Raw genomic sequence first — 21,839 nt, 5'->3', positions numbered from 1 at the left:
CACTCCTTAATCTGCTCCAGCCATACTGACCTCTTTTTGGTACTTCAAAAACTCAAAACAAGTTCCCTTCTAAGGGCTCTTCTATTTGCTTTTCCCTCTGACTGGAACACTCTCTTCCATAAAATATCTTCATGGTTCACTCCCTCAAAGTGTTTAGGAAATCTACAGCAGCTGTAAGAGGAGAATATTAAAATAAAGACCACAGTTGTCCTCAGAATTGTTCCTCTCCCCAAACTTACTGGGGGGATGTTCTTTCTCATGCCAACAATACCTTTCTTACTGTCTCTCCACCCAGCCAAAGCTCAGCCAGTCATTCAAGTCCAGATAAAGATTCAGTGATAAATGGAGACCTTTCCTAACCATCTCAACTCCCAGCTCTTCCTTTCTTTGAATTCTCAGATACTTAATCATTTCTCACATTCATCTTAAAATTTAGCCATATACTGTCCCACACCATAACTTGTATGTCTTATCTCCCTGACTACACACACACACACACACACACACACACACACGAGTAGAAATAATGCCTTGCACAAGTAGTTCTCAAACTTGTATCAGGGTAAATCTAAAACTTTAAAAAATACATAAATTCACAGGCCCTACCCTTAATAATTCTGAATTCATGATGTCTGATTTAGAGCCCAGATATCTGTATTATTTTAACTCCCCCGAGAAGATTCTGACGGGTAGGGATTAGGAATCACTACTTTACAGTCCTCTATTGCCTTCAGTACCTAGGAAAGTAGGCCTTCAAATAGCCTACAGCTAGAATGGACACCCCAGAGAACAAAATCCATTCCTTCATTCCACAGGGGAACAGCAATCCAAGAAGTCTACATGACTAGCCAAAAGCTACAAAGATAGTAAGAGGCAAAGCTCAGCCTAAAATCCAGATTTACTGCTCTCAATCTAGGAATCCTTCCATTAGACCGTGCATAAATAAATGAAAGTACCAAAAATCCACAATTCAGAGATAATCACAGTAAATAGTGATTTTCTAACACTTGACCAGTGATTGCAATGTCCACGCTCTAAGACAGTGCACACTATGTTTGAAAATGTGAGCAACATTAGCTGATAAAACACTTTAAAGGCCAGAGAGTAATTACAGGAAGGCTTACAAATAAAAAGAATAGTTTTTACCAAGTCTTCTTGCAATATGTATAAAAACTTGTAAAATCATTTATTTTATAGTTGAGAAGTATTAGGAGAAATAAATGGAAAGAAGAAATCTTGCTTCATCATGCTATAAAGTACAAAAATCCTTTTTCAAAAGCTTCCACAGCTCACAAAGCTGTAAATGTTTTCTGAGTCTAATCATAACATAAACTTAATTACAGATCAGACTTAGTAAATCACCCCACATCCCAAGATAACTCAAACTCTTATCCTAATAATCAGCTAACCTCAGGACCAAAACTCTTGCCATCAACAACAAAAAAACAACTCAGGTATCTATAAGGCACCACAAAAGAGTTTGGGTTTATCATGGTGTACAGGGATTTAAGCAAGTGTCTCCTATTAACACTAATGGGTGTTCTGGGTGTAAACCGTAGCACCAAGGAGGAGGATCAATGCCCAGCACTGTATCTACAAAACCCCTTTCTACTGCACTAACTGCAACAACTGGGACTTGTTCTCTCAGAAATGGGATAATAGACCCAAATTCCTATGTCTCTAAAGCACAAAGACAATCCAAATAAAAGTCACTGAGGAAGGTCACTGGTAAACACCTGATTTTTAAAATTTACAAGAAAAAGCTAAACTAAAACAACTGACACACTGGAGAAATTTTTTTAAAATAGCACCGACCAATACGTACAGAAGAAACTAGAAAATTGCTGGAGATAAAATACCTCACAAAAAATTCAACAAGATCAAGTCCATCAAATTTTTAAAAATTAGAGCACAGTAAACCCAAGTATAGCCAGGAGCTTGTCCAAAGAAACACACACACACACACACACACACACAAAACAAAACAAAAACTCCTCTCCTGAAGAGCCCTAAGTACACTACAACCCTTGCTTTTAAAACACAGAAGAAAACTCCTGCTGCACTGATAGCCAGGAATAATGCCAGAGTACTTCCAGACAAACGGTAACAATCACAAGCTACCAAGGACGACCAAAACTAACTAAATAAAAATTATAGCACCTTATTGTGTTCCATACTGCCTCAGTTCTCAATATAGCACTGCTGTATTCACCAGGCTGGAAAATGAGCAGGTGCCTTTCAGGCTATAGAAAAATTAGTGAGACACACAAACACACACACACACACACACACACACAATCACAAACACAAACACAAAGGGAATGATATTCTTTCACTTGAAGGGGCTTAAGAAATGCAAGGCTTCGCTGTAGGCCTAGAAACCTAAGAGTAGGCCTTACCGAAGAAATGAGGAAAAAGCCAAGGTTTAGTCCAAATCCACATTCAAAGACTAAAAGAATTAACATTTATTTCAATTAAAATGCTTTGGCAACAATCTTTTTTTTTAAAAAAAGAAAGAGAAATTAAGATTTCCCTCCTTTCTAACCCCAAGAGAAAATTAGAATCTTTTCTCTCTACACTGGTTTAGCTGCACAACACAAATAAAAAAGCACCCTGACTTAAGGCCTAAAAACTAAATATGGTTCCATAATATTCACAGTAAAAACAAAACACCAAACTATGTAGTCCAACCTACTGATTCTTTACCATTGCTGCTACCATTAATGAACATTTAGCTTTGTATCTGTACTTTGAAATGTCAATCAGAAATTGAAAAAGCTACAATATGCTGGGGATTTTAACTTTTGAAACAAAAACCACAAAGAAACACGAGTCTGAAGCATAAAGCCTCAATCGTGCTGATAAGTAAGTGGTCCTAAAAGTTGAAAGTGAAAGCAATATACACCAAAAAAAAAAAAAAAAAAAAAGAAGAAGAAGAAGAAGAAGAAGTTTGCTTGATATTAATGCTAGCCTTTAAAACCAAAAATATGTTCCGTTACAGAAGACAGAAATCAGGGCTTCCATTAACCTTGTTTAAAAAAAAAAAATCCCATGAGCATGGATTTTTTTCCTAAGTCTCTTCATCAGAGCAGCATGGGGTCCCATTAGGCACCCTATTTTACTTCCACCTTATAAATAACGTTAGCTATTCGCTATTTCCATGGAAACCAAGTACAGAGAAACCCACTTAAATGAATACCGGTTAAAGGAATAAGTTTTATTTTAGAAAGATTTTGCTGCTCTGGATGAACTCTACTGGGGAATACTACAAAGTCATCTTAAGTATAATTTTTAAAAATATACCTTTGGTGTAGGAGAAGCTTATTAGCGGTCCTGTTAAATAAGTACACTCCTTACACTAAACTAAATATGCCAAACAGCATCGTAACGTTAGAGATACCTTCTCAATGCACTTCACGGGGGTTCAGATGCACAACACCCAGTGACTATGCCTTCTCATGCACTGGGGTAGGATAATTACCCCTGTGGGTCTAATTTAAACTAATAAAAGCAAAAAATTTTCAGAAATAAGGCTACCATCACCTTGACTAGTAATGAATAGGCCCCACAACTGCAGGCACATACAGGACTTACTACCCCTCCAAAGAGGAGTGAACAAGGGAGAAAACAACTTAAGCTCCTGTTCACCGTTATCACATCCAGGGATAGCAGAGAGTCAAAATTCCCTCCTTAACAAACTATTTTACATGTTATAACATGTATTCCTTAGTCAGTTGGTATATACAAATAGGAAAGAAAAACAGAATATTCAAAGGAGAATATGCAGAACAAGATCTAAGAATTTCCAATTTTAAGTTGCTCTACATACTCTAGGAAAGACCATTATTGGTGGTTCATACGAAAGTTGCCGATAGGCAAGTGTACATACAATAAAATGTAACTAAGAAGGATAGTAAATTCAAAAAACTAATAATCATAAGTTTCTACAGACAGAAGGCACAAGAAAACTGCAATCTTTCCAGCAGATGTGTTTCTCTGTTAAGTTAGTAGTGGCTCAGACACCTCCAATAAGTTAAAAGACAAATGAAAGCAGTATTATGGTAAAGGGTGATAATCGGCATTGAATTTACAATGTATGAAAAGAGTTAACATTCTCGCACAAAATATACACATTTTTGAGTATATCAACAGATCTATTTGTACTGCCCGTTTTAAAAACATAAAAGTACTTTCCTTGTATGTTTCACACACTGTAAACATTGGTAAAATGATAACTTGAAGTTGGGTTAAGAGGTATGTGGCATTTGCTAATACTATTCACTCTGCTTTTGCATATGTTTTTAAGTTTCCATAAAAAGAAGTTTTAAAAATCCTATAAAGTTAAAATTCTTGTCTCAAATATGCTACTGAATTTAAATCCAATACAGCCATTAACATTTAACCACAACTAATTTCCAAGTTTTACTTTACTTACCAAAACAATTCAGTTAACAATTCAAAACCACTACGAGAAATCTGGAGAGGAAATGATCTGCTATTTTGCAACTACCAATTTTTTTTTTTGCAATTACCAATTAATGAAATACAATCAATGCCTAAAAACAAGGCACAATAGCCATATTTTGCATTTTACAAAGTAAAGAAAAAAATTCTACTAGTCCTCTCATACTAAACCAGAATACTTTTAGGGTCAGCAACACCAGAATTTCCAAATTCTTTTCTAGTTAGGTCCACAGGAGTACAGAGAACCATCTAATCAATTAATGCTTCCTATTTCCCTCATCTTAGTTTAAGTAACTTCAAAGCTCCCCTTTCTTGACTATGCCCCTACCTCACCCCCTACCAGAAAATACAGCAATTTCTGAGGTAAAAGGTCTTTTTCTATTCTCTTCCTCCGTCCAGATATAAAATGTTTCACAAATACTCAGTTACTTCACAAGTGATTTTAAGCTATCAATTATCCAACTCCTGGCTGAGGGCCCAAAATAAGGAGGTCCACAAACTGTTAAAGCCTTAAGGTCCTGATAAGAGCTCTGTTTAAAAACTAATAATTACAATGGTGTTTTGTATTGTTTTTCAGAGAGAGAGAAGACAACAGTGGTGGCTTTGGAGGCAGTGATGCACAGCAGACAGGACAGAGTACACAGAGAAGAGACGGCAAAGAGATAGCAAAGAAGAGGGGCGAGGAAAGGCAATGGAGGGAGTATGTGCCATCGATGTGCGTCTGTGAGGCAGCTAATGCCAAGCTGAATGAGACAGGTTCCCATATAAGTCTAGTAGGAGTTCAGCCCTGCCGTGAATGGCCCAACTTTTACAAATTGATCAGAGACAGACTGATTTTCAAAATTGTACAACTCTTTAAGTCAACCTCGAAGGCCTCATAGGGTCTATTTCTAACTCCTCTATTTATTAAAATGAAATACACTTCTGAACTTTCTACAATTCCATTCACCCAAGAGAAGCAACTTTTTTGTAAGCCCTGCATAAAGAAACCTTAATACTGTGCATACACTATGCTAATTCTAAAACTACAAAGCTTCACTTACTGACCACTCTAGAAATTGTAAAGTAATATTACAATTTTTTTAAATGAAAGAAAACTATACTGGGGTGCCTGAGTGGCTCAGTCAGTTAAGCATCCGACTCTCGGTCTCAGCTCAGGTCTTGATCTCAGGGTTTTGAGTTCAAGCCCCACGTAGAGCCTACTTAAAAAAAAAAAAAAAAAAGGAAAAAGAAAAAACAAAAGAAAACGATACAGCCTGCTATAAAACTGTTCGATTTTTTTATATATTTGTTGAGATAAAGTACAAGCATGTTATCAAAACAAACTTGCTGGAATTTCTGCTCAGAAAGCAGAAACGTTGTTTTAGGAACACAGACAAAATAAAATCTAGTAAATGCTCCTATCCACCTTCTAGGCCTTTATGAACTGGTACAGTTGGGTAAGTAAGAACAAAAAGTTAATGGAAGCTATTATTCTACTTTAACTCAAATGCTCATCCGTGGTAACACATGCCATATTCAGGGTGTTGTGGTAAGCTACTGTAAATACATTTGCTGAACCCTAGGCGAAAAACTATGCAGATCAAAGATCAAAAAAGTTTCAGCTCCAAATTGGTAGTGAATAAATAAAATCAATTCTATGTCACACTTAATGATCATTCCCCCTCCCTCAACGACTTATTTCACTTACCAGATAGATACCTACACACACACATGCACACATGCCCACTAATGGACATATTAAAAACTCAAATACTTTACCAAAATATCTTAAGTCTGAGATCATTGTAAGGCGGAAACTTAAAGAGTGGCTTTTCTCATAACCAACTTGTCCTCAGGCCCAGTTTCTAGGCTCAATACAGGTAACATACGACAATTAAATATAGAAAGAAAATAACAATTGCCATAAGAAAAGACCAGGCACCAGATGAGAAGAAATTTCACAAAGGCAAAATGCCCCAAATCAGAAGGCAAATAAATGATGTCCATCATTACTAGAAAGCATTTGTGTGCCTCTACAATTGTTTCCACTAGTTATTCCATTCAAGCATGTGTTCTCAGGGTTAAGCACACACTTTGTCCCGAGCAGCTGACCCAAGGGACTGAGCAGCTGATTAGGATTTTATTTTTTATTTATTTTTTTTTTTGATTAGGATTTTAGACTTCTGAGTTAGAATGCCCAGTCTACCACTGACTCCATGCTAAATGACCTACTGTAAACCACTTCACTATGCTGGTACAAGAAAAGGCTTATTATATCACTAAGAGTTTTTTTTAAAGTGCCCTACAATATTTTTTAAAGTCTATTAAAACTGACATTCCCACATATTTTCTATTTCTCCCAGAGCTTTCACAAACAAGGACTCATTAGATACACTTTTCCCACCCATACCTTTTCTCACCATGACATTTCAGGGAAAAAAAACCTCCTTTCCAGCTAAGCTGTTCCATATTTACTCTTCCCCCATCAACTTTTAGAGGGACTGTAACCATAACAATGATAACAGCAGTTATTACTTATCAAGTGTCTTAAATTTCCTCATTTTATCTTCACATCAATCCCAGAAGGTTGGTGTTATCAACCCTACAACACAGATGAAGAAACTGAAGTCCAAATGAATAGCACAGGGTATGGTATACAGCATGTATGTCCCTTTCCTTTGTTGAAGGGAGTTTAAATAATTAGTCCAAGGTCACACACTCAACTTTAAGTGGTTGTACAGAGATTCCAATTGAGGGGTCAGACCACAAAGCTCAGGCTCTTTTCCCATTATGCAACATTTGTCTCAAGCCTTGAGGAGAGAAGAAAGGACTTGAGAATGAAGGTTAAGTAATACCTAACAACAGTTACCATTTATTTAGTACATACTATATGTGTCAAGAACTTATTGCAGTTTATACATTAACGTATTAATTCCTCCCAACAACCTCAGGCTATGGGTACTATTATTTTTTTAAGATTATTTATTTATTTTTTTATTTGACAGACAGTAAGAGATCACAAGTAGGCAGAGAGGCAGGCTGGGGGGGGGGGGGAAGCAGGCTCCCTGCTGAGCAGAGAGCCGATGTGGGACTCGATCCCAGGACCCTGAGATCATGACCTGAGCTGAAGACAGAGGCTTTAACCCACTGAGCCACCCAGGCACCCATATGGCTACTATTATTTATTCATATTTTACATAGGCAGAGGCACAGACAGTGAAGTGATTTGACCATTACTGGAGAGCTCATAGGGGGCAAAGCCAGGACTTGAGCCTATGCAAACTGGCTCCAGCTTCAGCGAGGATACCCAACCACTGAGCTTTATTTACTGCCATGCTAAAAACTTCCCTTCACCTGGATTGCATGAAAACAAAACTTTTAACCTCTTCAACAAAACTACTGGACTGTGAGCCTTCGTGCTTTGACTAATTAAGAGAAAACTAGTAGTACTCTTCTAAGCATGCCCGCCAGACTTTACAGGCGCAGAGGACACACGCCTGGTGATTAGGTCACTGCACTGCTCAGGAAGTGGCATACTGTAAGTCTGGTTAAGAACCCCCAGCCCATCTCTCTCCACGTTCAGAATCACATTAGCCATGCACTGCAACAAGAAGGCAATTCAGAGATGTCCCAGTGCAATCCTCTATAAAATGAACGTCAGCCTGGAAGTATCCAAGTGTGTATGGTAGTACCCTTCCAACACCCTTTCTCCTTCTTCCCAAACACCATAAAGAACACCGCAAAAGGAATGAATGAATCTAAGCTACTTAAAAATCATAACAAATGTCCAATGATAACTACAAATTTAAATGAGAAAAAAATGCAAAATTCTCATAGTTTTGTAACTTGTCCAAATTCTACATTCAAAAAAGGATGGGCCTCAAAAAAAAAAAAAAAAGAAAAGAAAAAGAAAAAGAAAAGAAAAGAAAAGAAAAAAGCATAGGCTTCTTTGAAAGTCTCAGTTCTTAGACTACCTTATTATCATAAATGTGTCTTAAAAGATGAGAGAAAAATCAATTTTTACCTCAGATTCTGAATATTTTGATACACATATTTGAAACAAAAATCGTTACTGTTACAAGTTACTGGGCTTTCTACCCTAATATCTACTAGTATGATAATGTATTTAATTACATAAACAAAAACAATGAGCATGAATTTATTATTTGTATGCTAACATGGAATACATCCAGAAAAATAAATACAGAAGAACAGGACTGGACCCGGAGGTACTGAGAACTTGACACAATGAGAAAAGGAACTATTGCAGCTCTCTCCATTGACATCGTAAAGTTGCCACATTTTCTGGGCTCTCTTTTGAATTAATGTGGCATCTGTTCCAAGTACAGCATGCTAACATTTTACTAAAAGATATTTTCATTCTACATTTGTATGTGGTTTGCTTTTTATTTGAACTCCTGTTTTATTTCAGTGGTCATTATTTCTTTATACCAAGTTGTCAATTTGGCATTTCTAATCTATCTCCCCTGTGCACAGAAAGGGTGGGGAACCATCAGTTTAAAACCCTCTAACAGCAATAATTACAATATGCTTTGCATATAGATTAAATAAAGAAAATAAGCAGCACAAAGATTTTTGTAGGCTTTTTAGTATCAGGTCCTGATAAGTTAACAGCATCTGTTCCTTTCAGAAAAAGAATTCTGCTCTGAAGTACTGGGGGGGGGGGGGGGGGGGGGGGGAGGGGAGAAGGAGAGGAGAGAAATAAACAAATACTAAATAGAATAATTCAAGTTACAAAGTTTGGGCTTCATGAAATGATGATTTCAATAATTTGCACATCTCCAACTCTATCGAATGAGAACTGCTTTTTAAGACATCCTCAAAAATGCTGCAGCAACAAGCCAAATACAACCACTTGTACTTAACATGCATGCTGCATACTCCACAATGTTACGTCATATCAGGCACAGAGAAGACGCTTACCAAGCTATCCTGCGTTCTATAAACTGCCTAACAACAACAGAAAAAGGCACTGCCATCTCTATAGTGGGAGTAAGAGCTGACAGGGTAGGCAGCCTTTTCCCTTTGGTCAACTCGGAAGAAAACAAGTAAGGCTTCTATCTCCGTCTTTTAAGCTCACCTCTCTCAAGGCCTTTACTCTCAGTCTTTCAGCCTTTCACAGAAAGAAAGGCTGTTTCTTTAAAATTAAAAAGCTGCAAAAGATCACTCCAACTTAAAAGCCCCACACCTTGTGCCAACTGTCCTCCAGGTGTCCCCATGGCTGCCTCTTCCGCAGAAGAATGGCCTATCTAAAGCACTCATCTCCAAGTGGGTGCACCCACCCCGGAGAAGAAAGGAGGACATGGAAGGAATTACTGCAACTTCTATTTTTAAATATCACCCTTTTTTCAAATTTCAACTTTTCTCTATGTTTTGAAACATACATTAATTCAGAAAATTACATATAAATATACATTTACTGCTATCAGTCATTTTTTTAAAGTTTGGAGACAACAGGCTAAGAATGTCAAAGATAGAGTAAGAGAGGAAAATCAGGCTCTGCTATTCACTTAATTGAATTCTTGTCTCTGCCATGACATGAACATGAGCCCTCTGTATACTTATAAGACTATTCTGAGAAATAATAAAATACTTTCTAGGGCATGGCCTGAGCCACACAAAATGAAAAGCACATATGAATGCTGCCAATGAGAAAACTCTTGAATTGGTGTGTTAAAACTGACTATTCTGGGGGCACCTGGGTGGCTCAGTCAGTAAAGCATCCGACTATTGATTTCGGCTCAGGTCATGATCTCAGGGCTGTGAGATGGGGCTCTACTCTGGACATGAAGCCTGCCTGGGATTCTCGCTCTCCCTCTCCCTCTGCTTCCCTAGCACCCCCACTCCCATTCCTGGGTGCCCTCCCTCTCTCTCAAATAAATAAGTAAATAAATAATTGACTATACTGTAGTTTAAATAAACTGCTATGCCCTGTCAGATCTAATTCTTGGAATTTTAAGGCCAGGCGTCATCACTTCACTAAATATGAGTCTAAAGAAACGTTAAGGCACCTCAGACACAAGGAGTACATTCTAGGACAAGGAAGACTCTTTTTTAAAACTTCTGAAATGAAAAATTTATTACCTACGATATAAATTTTTTTAATCTAAAAATTATAAAGGTGAATTATGACTAATAGCTTTAGCAACAAGATAAAACTCTCAAAGCCAGAATCAAAAAATTACATTTAATGTAGATTATAAGGCCTTGAGGATATCTTATTTTACACCATGTATTCAAACAATTTTTTTTGTCACTTGAAAAAATGGTGGGTTATCGGTATAGCATTTGGTAGTGGTTGAGTGAGTAGGGATAGGGATGGGGGTGAGGTCAGCCAACACTACTGACGTAAAGATGTGAGTACCAGCACTAATTCCTATGAAGGGTATCTATCTGAATGCCGATTAAGCAGTACTTGGTTTGAGTTTCCATTAATTAAAATATTACAATTATTTTCTCAGCCTTAAAATGCTACTTCAATTTGTAAATGTTGAATGAATGCCTCTAACCAACCAAGAGGAGAACCCACTGGTTTAAAAAAAAGTCATGTGAAATCATAATTGATCTCTTTATAAATAGTAGCTACCAGAATAAACTAGTAGAACTTAATTCTGAAATGATGCCTCTTAAATTACTTGCACAGGACAGAAAATGGTGTTGCCATTTTAAATTGGTTAACATTTTTTAAAGTTTTAAAAATAACAATGACCATCTCTAAGGCATTACACACAACTAAAAAGATCTTAAAATGCTTTCTGCCCCATAAGTAATAAACAGTCTAGAGTTTAAGTTTATAATCTTAATGTATAAATCTTACCTCTCTCCTTCCAACCTCACTCCCACTTTCCACCTGAGCTTTATTTTCAAAAACAAGTTTTTTAAATAGCCACTTGAAAAAAGTAAACTTTAAGACAGTATTATGGTATAACTCTATTTATTTTTGAAATGGATATATATAATACATACTTAATGCACAGAAAAATTTAAAAGTAGAATGGGATAACTTTCACTTTCTACTTTATACATATCTATATGGCTAGAATTATTCAGATGCACTGCCTTTATAATATTTCTTTAAAAAAAAGAACATTTCTCATCAAACCCTCTAAAATGTTGTAGTTACATAAGAACTAATTAAAACAGCAAATGTAAAATATCTGCACTTACTTTAAAAAAATGTATAAAATAGCCTATGATGCTAAAGTGCCCAAATTCCAACCTTAAAAAATAGGTATCAGTCCCCACTCTGTGGTAGGCCCTATGCTTCACAATTGGCATACAGTGATGAGCAAAACAGGCACTAACTCAAATGCCTTCATTTCCATTCCATTCCAATGCTTACTATTTCCAAAATACTCAATTTAACCCAACCAAAACCAGCAGGAAACAGTCTCAAGATGATACACCGTAGTAAATTCAAAACTTCTTTAGAAATTCACTTTCTAGGTTTCTAGAGGAATTAAAAGTTTAGTACAATATTATGGACCCTTAAGAAAAGAGGCTCTGGAGTCAAACTTGGGCTTGAATTCAGGTTGTAGCATTTGCTACAACCTATGTGATCCCAAGGAGGGCTTCATTTCCTTATCTCTAAAATAAGGATACAATAGTAATAGTAAATCCTTGTAATATTGCTGAGGATTATAATTAAATGAGATACTATATACAAAAGAGCTTAACTCTATATATAATAAATAGTAAATATAAAATCATTATTATTGTTGTTATTAAAACAACATACCTTTATGGTACAAGAACAGTTCTCAACTTGCCAAACGTTCAATTTTATATCTTTATAAATCCTTATATATTTATAGAATATGTGTATTTGCGTAAGTTTGTATATTAACACATAAAAATAGTTTTCAATATAAAAGCCCATAATCGAAAACTTGCATTACCATAACAACACACCAGTACATTTATGACATTTGTGTATATTATACAGATATACACACACACACAAACGCATCAGTGCATATTGTCACTATCTATGCTGTAAACATGTTAAGAACTTGTCTGCTGACCATGGGCAGGGGGTATTCAGATCACCAAATATGATATTATTCTAACTCCTGTATTTAAACTTTTAAAAAAATACTAACATTGTTGGGGCGCCTGGGTGGCTCAGTGGGTTAAAGCCTCTGCCTTTGGCTCAGGTCATGATCCCAGGGTGCTGGGATCGAGCTTCGCATCGGGCTCTCTGCTCAGCAGGGAGCCAGCTTCCTCCTCTCTCTCTCTGCCTGCCTTTCTGCCTACTTGTGATCTGTCAAATTAATAAATAAAATCTTTAAAAAAAAAATACTAACATTGTTAACACAATACAGAGAAATACCTTAAAATTCAGGCATTTATTAGTGATTACAAACTCAATTTATATATACTACTTTAGTCTATAAAGTGCATTCATCAGTATTATCTCATCCAGTCCTTTTAACATCATTGTGAAGCTGCCTTTTACCACTATCCCCAACTTACCACTGCAAAAACTAATGCCCAGCAGGCTGAATTTCCCAAGAGCACACCACTAGTGACAGGACTGGTCTTAGGGCCAAGTCCTCTGACACCATCACAATTGTTTCATTTCCATTGGCCTGGGACATTTCATTAAAAAAAGACAGAAAACTGTGCTCAATACTTTAGGTGTGTCAGAGGACTCTACAGGGATTGCATATGGCTGCCCAGTTTTACTCTCCTTATTTCCAACTTCAGTGTATTAAGAATTACACACGTGTGTAATTATAAAATGTAGATAAGGAACATTCATCCAAATCTGATCTTTCCTGCACTGAACAATTAACTCTAGAAACAATTTTACCCCTTATACTTAGTCCTTTGTATTTAACTTCTTGGTAACCACTGAGTTTATTTCATTTTAATGTTAGGTCTTAAAAAGTCAAGTTAAGGGGCGCCTGGGTGGCTCAGTTGGTTAGGCAACTGCCTTCAGCTCAGGTCATGATTCTGGAGTCCCAGGATCGAGTCCCACATCGGGCTCCCTGCTCAGCAGGGAGTCTGCTTCTCCCACTGACCTCTCTCCTCTCATGCTCTCTCTCTCTCAAATAATTAAATAAAATCTTTAAAAAAAAAAAAAAAAAGTCAAGTTAATAGAAGATAAAGCCACTCATGATGTGGCACCATTACCGGCTCAGATCCCACAAATTTTTGACATAGCTAAAGAATCTATTCAATGTCTAAAATACAAATATTAACAAATTTCAGTTCATATTTATAAGAGAAAAAAAGGTTAGTATTATTACAGTGGGTTGGTTTGTTTTGTGAACAAGTACTTAAATAATCACTACTAAAGGCAGAATTCTCTTAAATAAACACAGCAGCCCTCAGCAATATTATTCCAGGGACTCCACACAAGGGGAAAAGCTGGAATAGATATGGGCCAAGCAGGTAAGAAAGACACTATATCGATTCTGTATACCCTCAAACTAAGGCACATACATCACAACTTACGCTTACATTTTTCAATATTCCCAGATGTCCCTTTCCCTTCTCAAAAAGCTAAAAGAGACCAGCCATGCAGATAAAAATATCCTACAAGTTCAAGAGCCTAAAAGAAGTTAGAGTGTCCTAAAAGAGAAAAATAATGTAAAGACTTATGATTTTTTTGAACCTAACATTTTAAGTACAACCCACGGACCTGAAACTACATTTTCTTTCTGGGGCTGCTCACTGGCCTCCAATACACCAGTCCTGTTAACACTGTAAACTATGGCGATAGCTTGGTTTGTGCTTCTAAACACAGCAGAGTTTTTCAAGGTTACATACACTGGGACATGAGGAACATTTTTGCAGCATCTTATTTTCATTAATCAACTAGTTTGGGTATTTTACCAGTGCAAACATTATGAACAAAAACATTTTTATTATCTTTTGAACTTTCCAAAGTCAACCAACGGCTGTGGTACAGTGGCAACGAGTACTGAACAGGCACAGCTGAATCCTGGTCAAAAAGTCAGTGACTGGCTCGTAGCTAACTACAGGCATACATCACTTAGGGAGAAACTGAGGTGCAAAGACATCTTATGGACAGCAAAAAATTCTAAGGAACTGCCATATCATTACCATAGGCCAAAAATCTCAAGGTCTTGTCAGAACAGGCTGGGCTTCCGTTCAAATAATAATATAAAAAGATAGGAAAAAATGTGAGGCATGCTATTTATTTAATAACAAGAACCACTACTGCTGCTGCTGCTGCTAATTCTACACATTTACTGAGGCTTTTTTATGTGGCCGGCACTGTGCTAAGCACTTTCACAGATTTCAACAACTAATCCCTGCAACAACATTCTGATATTCACTAATAAAGTATCAGAACTTCAAAGAAAAGAAGAGAAAGAAGAGAAATTTAAATTTTACAAATGAAAATACAAATTATTAAAGAAACCTTACCTTTTCCTCTACCTTTCAGATTATATCTATGAGTATTAAATTTACATTGAAACCACATTTATTTTCAGGAATCCATCTTCCATTTAAAAAACACTAAGACTCAAGACATTGACCATTATTACAAAATAATTTTTAAATAAACTCTAAATTTAAATACGGGCACTGAGTAACTGGCCCCATTCAAAGAAAAGAGAACAGCATATATAGCAGGCCCTATAATAATAACCTCCTAATGCCCATATTAGCAATCTGTGTGCTGTAATTATAAAGTGATCTATAGCAGCACAGACAAAAAAAATTTACAACTGCTAAGTTTTAAATATATAAACACAAACATACATAAACATGTATCAGTTATTTTACATGTAAATCTTAAAGTAGCTGACAAAAAAAACAAACTAATCCAAGGTAAACTAAAACACTAGGGTGTTTCTGAAGACTCACTTTAGAATATCAGCACCATGATAATCATAACATTAGCAATCAATTTTTACTTAGCAGAAAGTTCTTAGAGGCTTGGGAAGCTGTTTGTATAAAATGGAGTAGACAAGAGGGAAGGGTTCTCTGTGCTGTTTAAATCAACTACAGGTCCCAGCATGCAATGCTCTAATCCGGAGTTAAGCAAAAACCCGAAATGCATCCTGGGACATGTAGTAAGTAAACCACTTCACCCTATCACAGTAAGTTTTAAGAAAGTCTGAACTATTTAAGCACAGTTTCACTAGATCTTATCATCAGGGTCTAGTGAAATTCAGATCTAACCTGTTTGCTCTCTGCTCTGGCAGTTTCTTTACCACATACTGTAAAAAGTATCAATGAATATTTACATCAACATTTTCACATTAGAAAAATCTTACACAGGCTAAGCAATAAAAGAAATGCTTAAAAAGCAAGAAGATTTCATACAATTTTTAAATTATTTTTTAAAACATCATTTTTAAAGACATTTTTTTAAAGTATGGTTGATCAGTTTCAAAGTTCTCTATTCCCCTCCCCCAAGAAAGTTTTACCAGGTTTTCTCTTAACAGTCTTTCAAGTTATATTTTATAAATAATTTTCTTGCAGAAAATCTCATACAAAAACATTTCCCATACTCTAATAATGTCGACTAAGAAAAACATTCTTATAGTAATAGGTACACATAACACCACCACACACACAAAAACAATTAATACTTAAGTTTCTCTTTTGTCAAGTCCTTACTCAATATCTATGCCCTCCGCTCCTAAACCCTCATTTCTCTCTCTCTCTCTCTCTCTCTCTCTCACTCACTCACACACACACACACAAGTTTCCAGAAAGAACACTTGGGGGAAAAAAAATATTCCCATTTCTCTCATCCAAAAGTTTTTTTTTTTAAACTATCAATAACGTGTCCAAATAGATAACTTTGAGCTATTATTTAAGTATATATAGTTTCTACACACACCCCTATTTTCTGCAAGACTGAGGAAGGAGGCTGGGAAAGAACTAAGTGCAATCTGCGTCAGGAGGCCTAACACAGGTGGTGGGTTATTTTCAGGCAACAGCACCTTCACAAACATGCTGTGGAATATGGTCCAAGAAATTCCTAACAAGGAAAGATAAGCTGGCACACAAATTTAACACAATCCAGCTAAAAATCACCTGCAACACATGTTACTACATTTCACCATAAAAGTGACAGGCTACTACAGGATCTGAGACTTCATCAATACAACATACTGGCCATAAGGCCAGTTAACAGTTGCCATGGTTACTATCACCCACTTTTATCAGGAAATTATTGTCATTACTCTGAAATTTTTGATACTTATTTAAAATCTTAAAAAAACCTGTCTAGGGCTTGACTGTTAATTGAGTGAAAGAATCAACTACTGTTTGATTTGTAAGTATGCTGCTTCAGAGATGCACATGGTTAACAATACTTGGATCTGCAGCAGAAAAAAAATCAATTCCTTTCTGCTGCTCCTTCTCCTCAAGTACTGACAGTTTGTATCCTCAATGCAGCCAAAACAATAAAACAAACCCCATCTTTCTGGCTTCTGTGTTTAAGTTATTTTTTGTCCCCTAGGCCCACAGAGTCAAAATAAAGCCTAGATCACCAACCTGTTAGGCCCCATTGCCTTCCTATCTCCATATTATCGGTTCACTTGTCTATTTAAAAAACCAGAAAACATTTCCATAGATGATTCCAAAATATAGAAAAGAATACTTTCCTTCAACAGAGAACTTTTTTTTTTTAAACAGGGGGAGGACTTGCAATGTACTGGAGGGAGAGAAGTTGGAGGGTTATTCAAACTGCCACACAAGTGTCTAGTGTGAGAAAGTTGCTGTAGAATACCTAAAGGTTGACTGAACCTCACATATGATCTCTAAATGTGGTGGAAGAGTTCACCACCACCCCCAGTTTAATGTGAACTAACAGACAAGTAATATAAAAGTTATCTCTAAAAGTCCACTTCAACATTCTCACAAAAGTTAACTCCGGAAATTTCACACACAAGAATTATAGGAAAGCCTACAAAATAGCACAGCCACATGTACATACAAACACACCAACAAGAAAACATATGATATTTAAAAAGTAATTATCTACAATAAATTTAAAGCAGGGTTAGCATATTACCTCCTTTAAAAAAAAACCCTCAAAGCAGCAAAAATACATACCGGGTAAAGTTAAAGTGATTAAAATATATTGCTGTGCTCCTAAAGAATACTTAAGGCCTACAAAAAAGCCCAAGTATAAATGTTCCTGAAAAGTCAACAAAAATCATGACTATTTCCTAGCACAAATTAACATAAACGTTCAGAAAGATTTCAAGAAATCAGGTCTGAATATAGATATAAAGGAATTCTGCAAAAGGTTAGAGACCAAAAACTTTAATCCCTGCCTTTTCTCCCTTTGAATAGCTATTAAATACAAAAGCTTTCAGCAATAAAATACCAAGAACACAAAATTTAAAAGCACATTACTATAACCTTAACTTCCGTATTTCCTCAAAAAAACAACAACAAAAAAAACCAAAACCAACTTTAGTATTCAGTGTCCATAGGATGAAAAAGTTAATACTACCCTGAGAGGTTTCATTTTTATTTAAACAGTTAAATGTTTTTCTCACTTGCACACAGAAACAAGTTTCTATATTTAATTTCTAATTAAAGGGGCTATTTCATAAAGAGCAGTAGCTTCTAAAATGTAAGACTAAAACTAAACCTTTTGATATGCTCATAAACACAGGGACTCCCAATTATCTGTATTTTATTTTATTTTATTTTAGTCCAAATTTGCAAGCAGGGTCTTTTAAAAAAGCCACAAATCAAGGCTCCGAGTTTTAAACTTTTGGGTTATTTTTACACAAAAATATTTCAGTGCACTCTTCTAGATTTGAGTAGTCATTTCCTCATGCATCCCCCTAAAAGAGAAAAACAAAATGATATACCCATGTACCTAATACTAATACATACAGATACACATCTTCACTTTGAAACAAGCTTGAAAGCTTTACTTAGTAAGAATTTTTCAGAAAGTTAGCAGACTCACTGAAAACAATCAAAACCTTAACTGTGACATCTGTTACTCTGTGTGTTAATGAGAGTCTATAGAAAGATCCAGGAACTTAAATATTCACTAAAATCAACTACTATCACATCAATAAAGAAATGAAGAAAAATTTTAATGGGGGAATATACATTTCATAAGATCTACAAAAAGAAAAATGATCTTTTTTTTTTTAATTATGAGAAACTGCCTCCACGGCATTTTTTAAACAAAGCTTCAAAACTGTAACAAAGAGCTTTTTGGTAACCACAGTAGCATTTTAAAAAAATTCATGAAGTGTTGGGGGTACACCTTTAATGTGCTCATTTCCCAAATGATGTGGAGAACGCTAACATTTTAAAGACAGACATTTCTGTCTATGTATTAATTAGCTACCTATCTCAACATCTGCATGGTTTCTGACAATTTACAAAGAACTTTCACATGTATTATCTCATTTGATCTTACTGAAAAAAAAAGTACAGTATTATGCCTAGAAAACTGACAAAATTCAAAGCAGCTTCATCAAATTTTCTACACATTCCTAAGTTTCTAAAACTTTGATACAAAACTTTACAAGCACCGAAGTAGCATGATATTCCCAGGGATAAATCAATTCTCCTAAACTAACAGAGTTTCAAAGGAGCATGTGCTGTAAATGCTATGAAACTAATTTTCATCTTTATGCAGTTATTGTTAAGTGTTACTAAGGGACATCTCAGCAATGACCTATACTCACAGATATAACTTTACTTAGAGTTCGAGAATCTCAGTCTTTGGAGGCCAACTCAAATACATCAATGACACATATTTGTAAAGCTGAGTGCCTAAGAATTTATCTATTAGGATCACTGTCTATAGATGTGAGGAAAAAAACACAAGGAATCAAATTTTTTTTCCATACAGCATTTCCCTGTCCAAAATCTCATATCTCTATATCCTATTTGTATTTATACTACAGGGATGACACAAAACCATCACACCAACTTCTTTTGTTTATAGCCACTGCACACCATCTTTTCACATATGTGTTCAACTCCCCACTCACCAATACAAGACTAACTCCACATCTAAATAATTGTAACAGCACTCTGTAGCTAAGTGTGGCATTCTTAAGCTACCATGATAACAAATCTACTTTGTATAATATGGTAAGCAGGTAAAAGCAATCAAAGATTTCAGTTTCAAATTGCAAACGTAATTTATTAATGGACTTTTAAATGGACTTACTTAAAATCTTTCTGGAACTTTAAGGCGTTTATCCTGTTGCTAAGTTGAAGCTAAGAGAACTGTAATAAGTAGCAAGACCCTCAAAATTCAGAGATTGGCTTTATCTTGTTGTAGCACCTCCTGCTGGATAGCATTTAGAGTTCTTCATGTAAGCAGAAGAAGAGTATTTCTGAGGCAGCTCCTTCCAGATGACTGAATGGGAAAAAGGATGGACCCTTCAAAGCTTAAAAGAAATAGAGCCCCATCCATCACTTATACCTCTTAAAAAGAAAATCTGGCATAGGTAGGAGTCTTTTTAATCTATTACTATTCTGGTTCCATAAGACCTGCCTGAGTCCAAAGGGCAACATGCTTAAATAAAGCTTGCAAAATTATCTAAAAACTACCTTAAAAAGCCATCAAAAGCACTCAAGCAAAAGACTTTATTATGGCCAGCCAAGCAATGCCAGTCATATTGCAAATACCATTATGTTAGCAAAAGCAAAAGTCTGACATAAAGAAAAATACCTGGAATATTTTTAACATATTAGCTGGAAGTTTGTGTTTAGAGAATTTTCTGCACTATTACTATGCTCCTTTTAAGAACAGTTGTCCATCTACAGAAGTTTTAAGTACAGAAATTTTTTTATAAACAGGAGTATAAGTGCACATAAAAATTTCCTCTTTGCCGTCAAATATGTCTTGGTATTTTAAAATGTAGTTTTCAGACATTTTAAATAGTCCCTAATAAGCTAGCTTTAAGCCCACAATGTAGATTCCATACACAAGTGAAGATAGAAAAAAAGAATAGAAAGAACTTACCAAACTCAAAATGAATAATAGTATTTCCAGTAAAAATGTAGTAACAGTTTCCTACAATGCTGTGAAATCAAGTAAATTGTGAAACTTAAAAAGGGGGGGGCTACTCTTCAAAAAAAAGAAAAACTGCCCTATTTATTTCTAGTGCCCAAATGTGATAAACACCAGATGTAAACAAACAACATAAACACTGAAAAGTACACTTAGATGTCTTAGCCCCAATTTCAGTCCCCTTACCAGGCCCTCAATGAAGCCAGAGATGTTGATGAGTATCCTCTCCAAAAGGAGATATTCCAGCTCCCTACCCTAAAGAACCCCTATAAAGTGTGCCTATGGAAAGGCTTCCTTCCTAGAGTGCACAGCTGCTTTTGAAAAAAACAAAACAAAACAAAAAAACTTTCATCAACCCAAATTAATCTGATTCTAATATTCAGCTATCAATTATTAATACAGGAACGCTCTCCCTTTAATGTCCCCGGCTTAAACATCTACATTCCTGACACCTACTATTAACAAAAAATGCATAGCTTGCACCCCAGCTATGGGGCAAATCTCTGAAATCCAAAACACAGCCACAAAGTTCAGTGTCAAGGCCAATGCTGAGGCCCACACACGCCCGGACCTTAACTCACATTTGAAATTCTAGGATGCCACACTTGCAGACATCATTTAAAAACAACACAATGTGGACGTGCAGAGTGAGATCCTCTACTTCAAGACCTAAACAAAGAATATTTCAACATATGCCCCGAATATGATGACACCAGATTCACCAATGAAAACAAAACCTGCCTACCATTAGCAGTCGTACCGTCATCTCAACAACTCAACTACTTAGAAATCACTCTCAGCACATCTGCACCCTACAACCGGCGTGTGGCCTTCTCCGGGGGTGCAAGCCACAGACAAAGTTGAAACGAGACATTCTTCCCCCGGTGCCCAATCTCGATATCAACCCCTCCCCTACCAGGGCCACCTTGCTGCTACCCACCATCGCGAACGTGGTCAGGGGAAAAAAAGAAATCCTAACAGCACCGCTCAGCAGAATAAAGAGACCAAAGAGAGGATGACGAGAAGTGTTGGGAACTGCGTGCACGACGGGGCTGGACCAAACGGAAAGAGTCCCACTCCGCGCGCCCCTCCCCCCGGCGGGGGCGCGGGCGGGGGAGGGGCGGCCGCGGCCCCTCTCCGAGCGGCCTGCCGGCCTCGGCCCGCGCGGGGTCCCGGGGGCGCCCCGTGGCCGCGGACAGCGGGGGCGAGTGCGGGAGGGCCGGCCCCGGGGTGAGGGGTGCAGGCAGACTCTCCGGAATAACAAGTTGCAGAAGAAGAAGAATAAGCGGAATTTCCCCAACGCTGCTCCGGCCACCCAAGACAAATGCACCAACACACACACACACACACACACACACACACACACACACAC

The 21,839-nt window shown here is 36.7% G+C and overlaps 1 protein-coding gene across 1 annotated transcript in view; it reads right to left on the bottom strand.

Moving 5' to 3' along the window:
- The window catches only part of LOC111149723 (PHD finger protein 21A), a 194,435-nt gene that overhangs the window by 171,617 nt on the left and 979 nt on the right, over nt 1–21,839 (bottom strand).

This window comes from Enhydra lutris, unplaced genomic scaffold (genome assembly GCF_002288905.1).
Source record: "Enhydra lutris kenyoni isolate GAN:26980312 unplaced genomic scaffold, ASM228890v2 scaffoldscaffold22, whole genome shotgun sequence".
Lineage (NCBI taxonomy): Eukaryota > Metazoa > Chordata > Mammalia > Carnivora > Mustelidae > Enhydra > Enhydra lutris.
The sequence above is the reverse complement of the archived record's forward strand: the minus strand, read 5'-3'. Positions and strand labels throughout refer to the sequence as shown.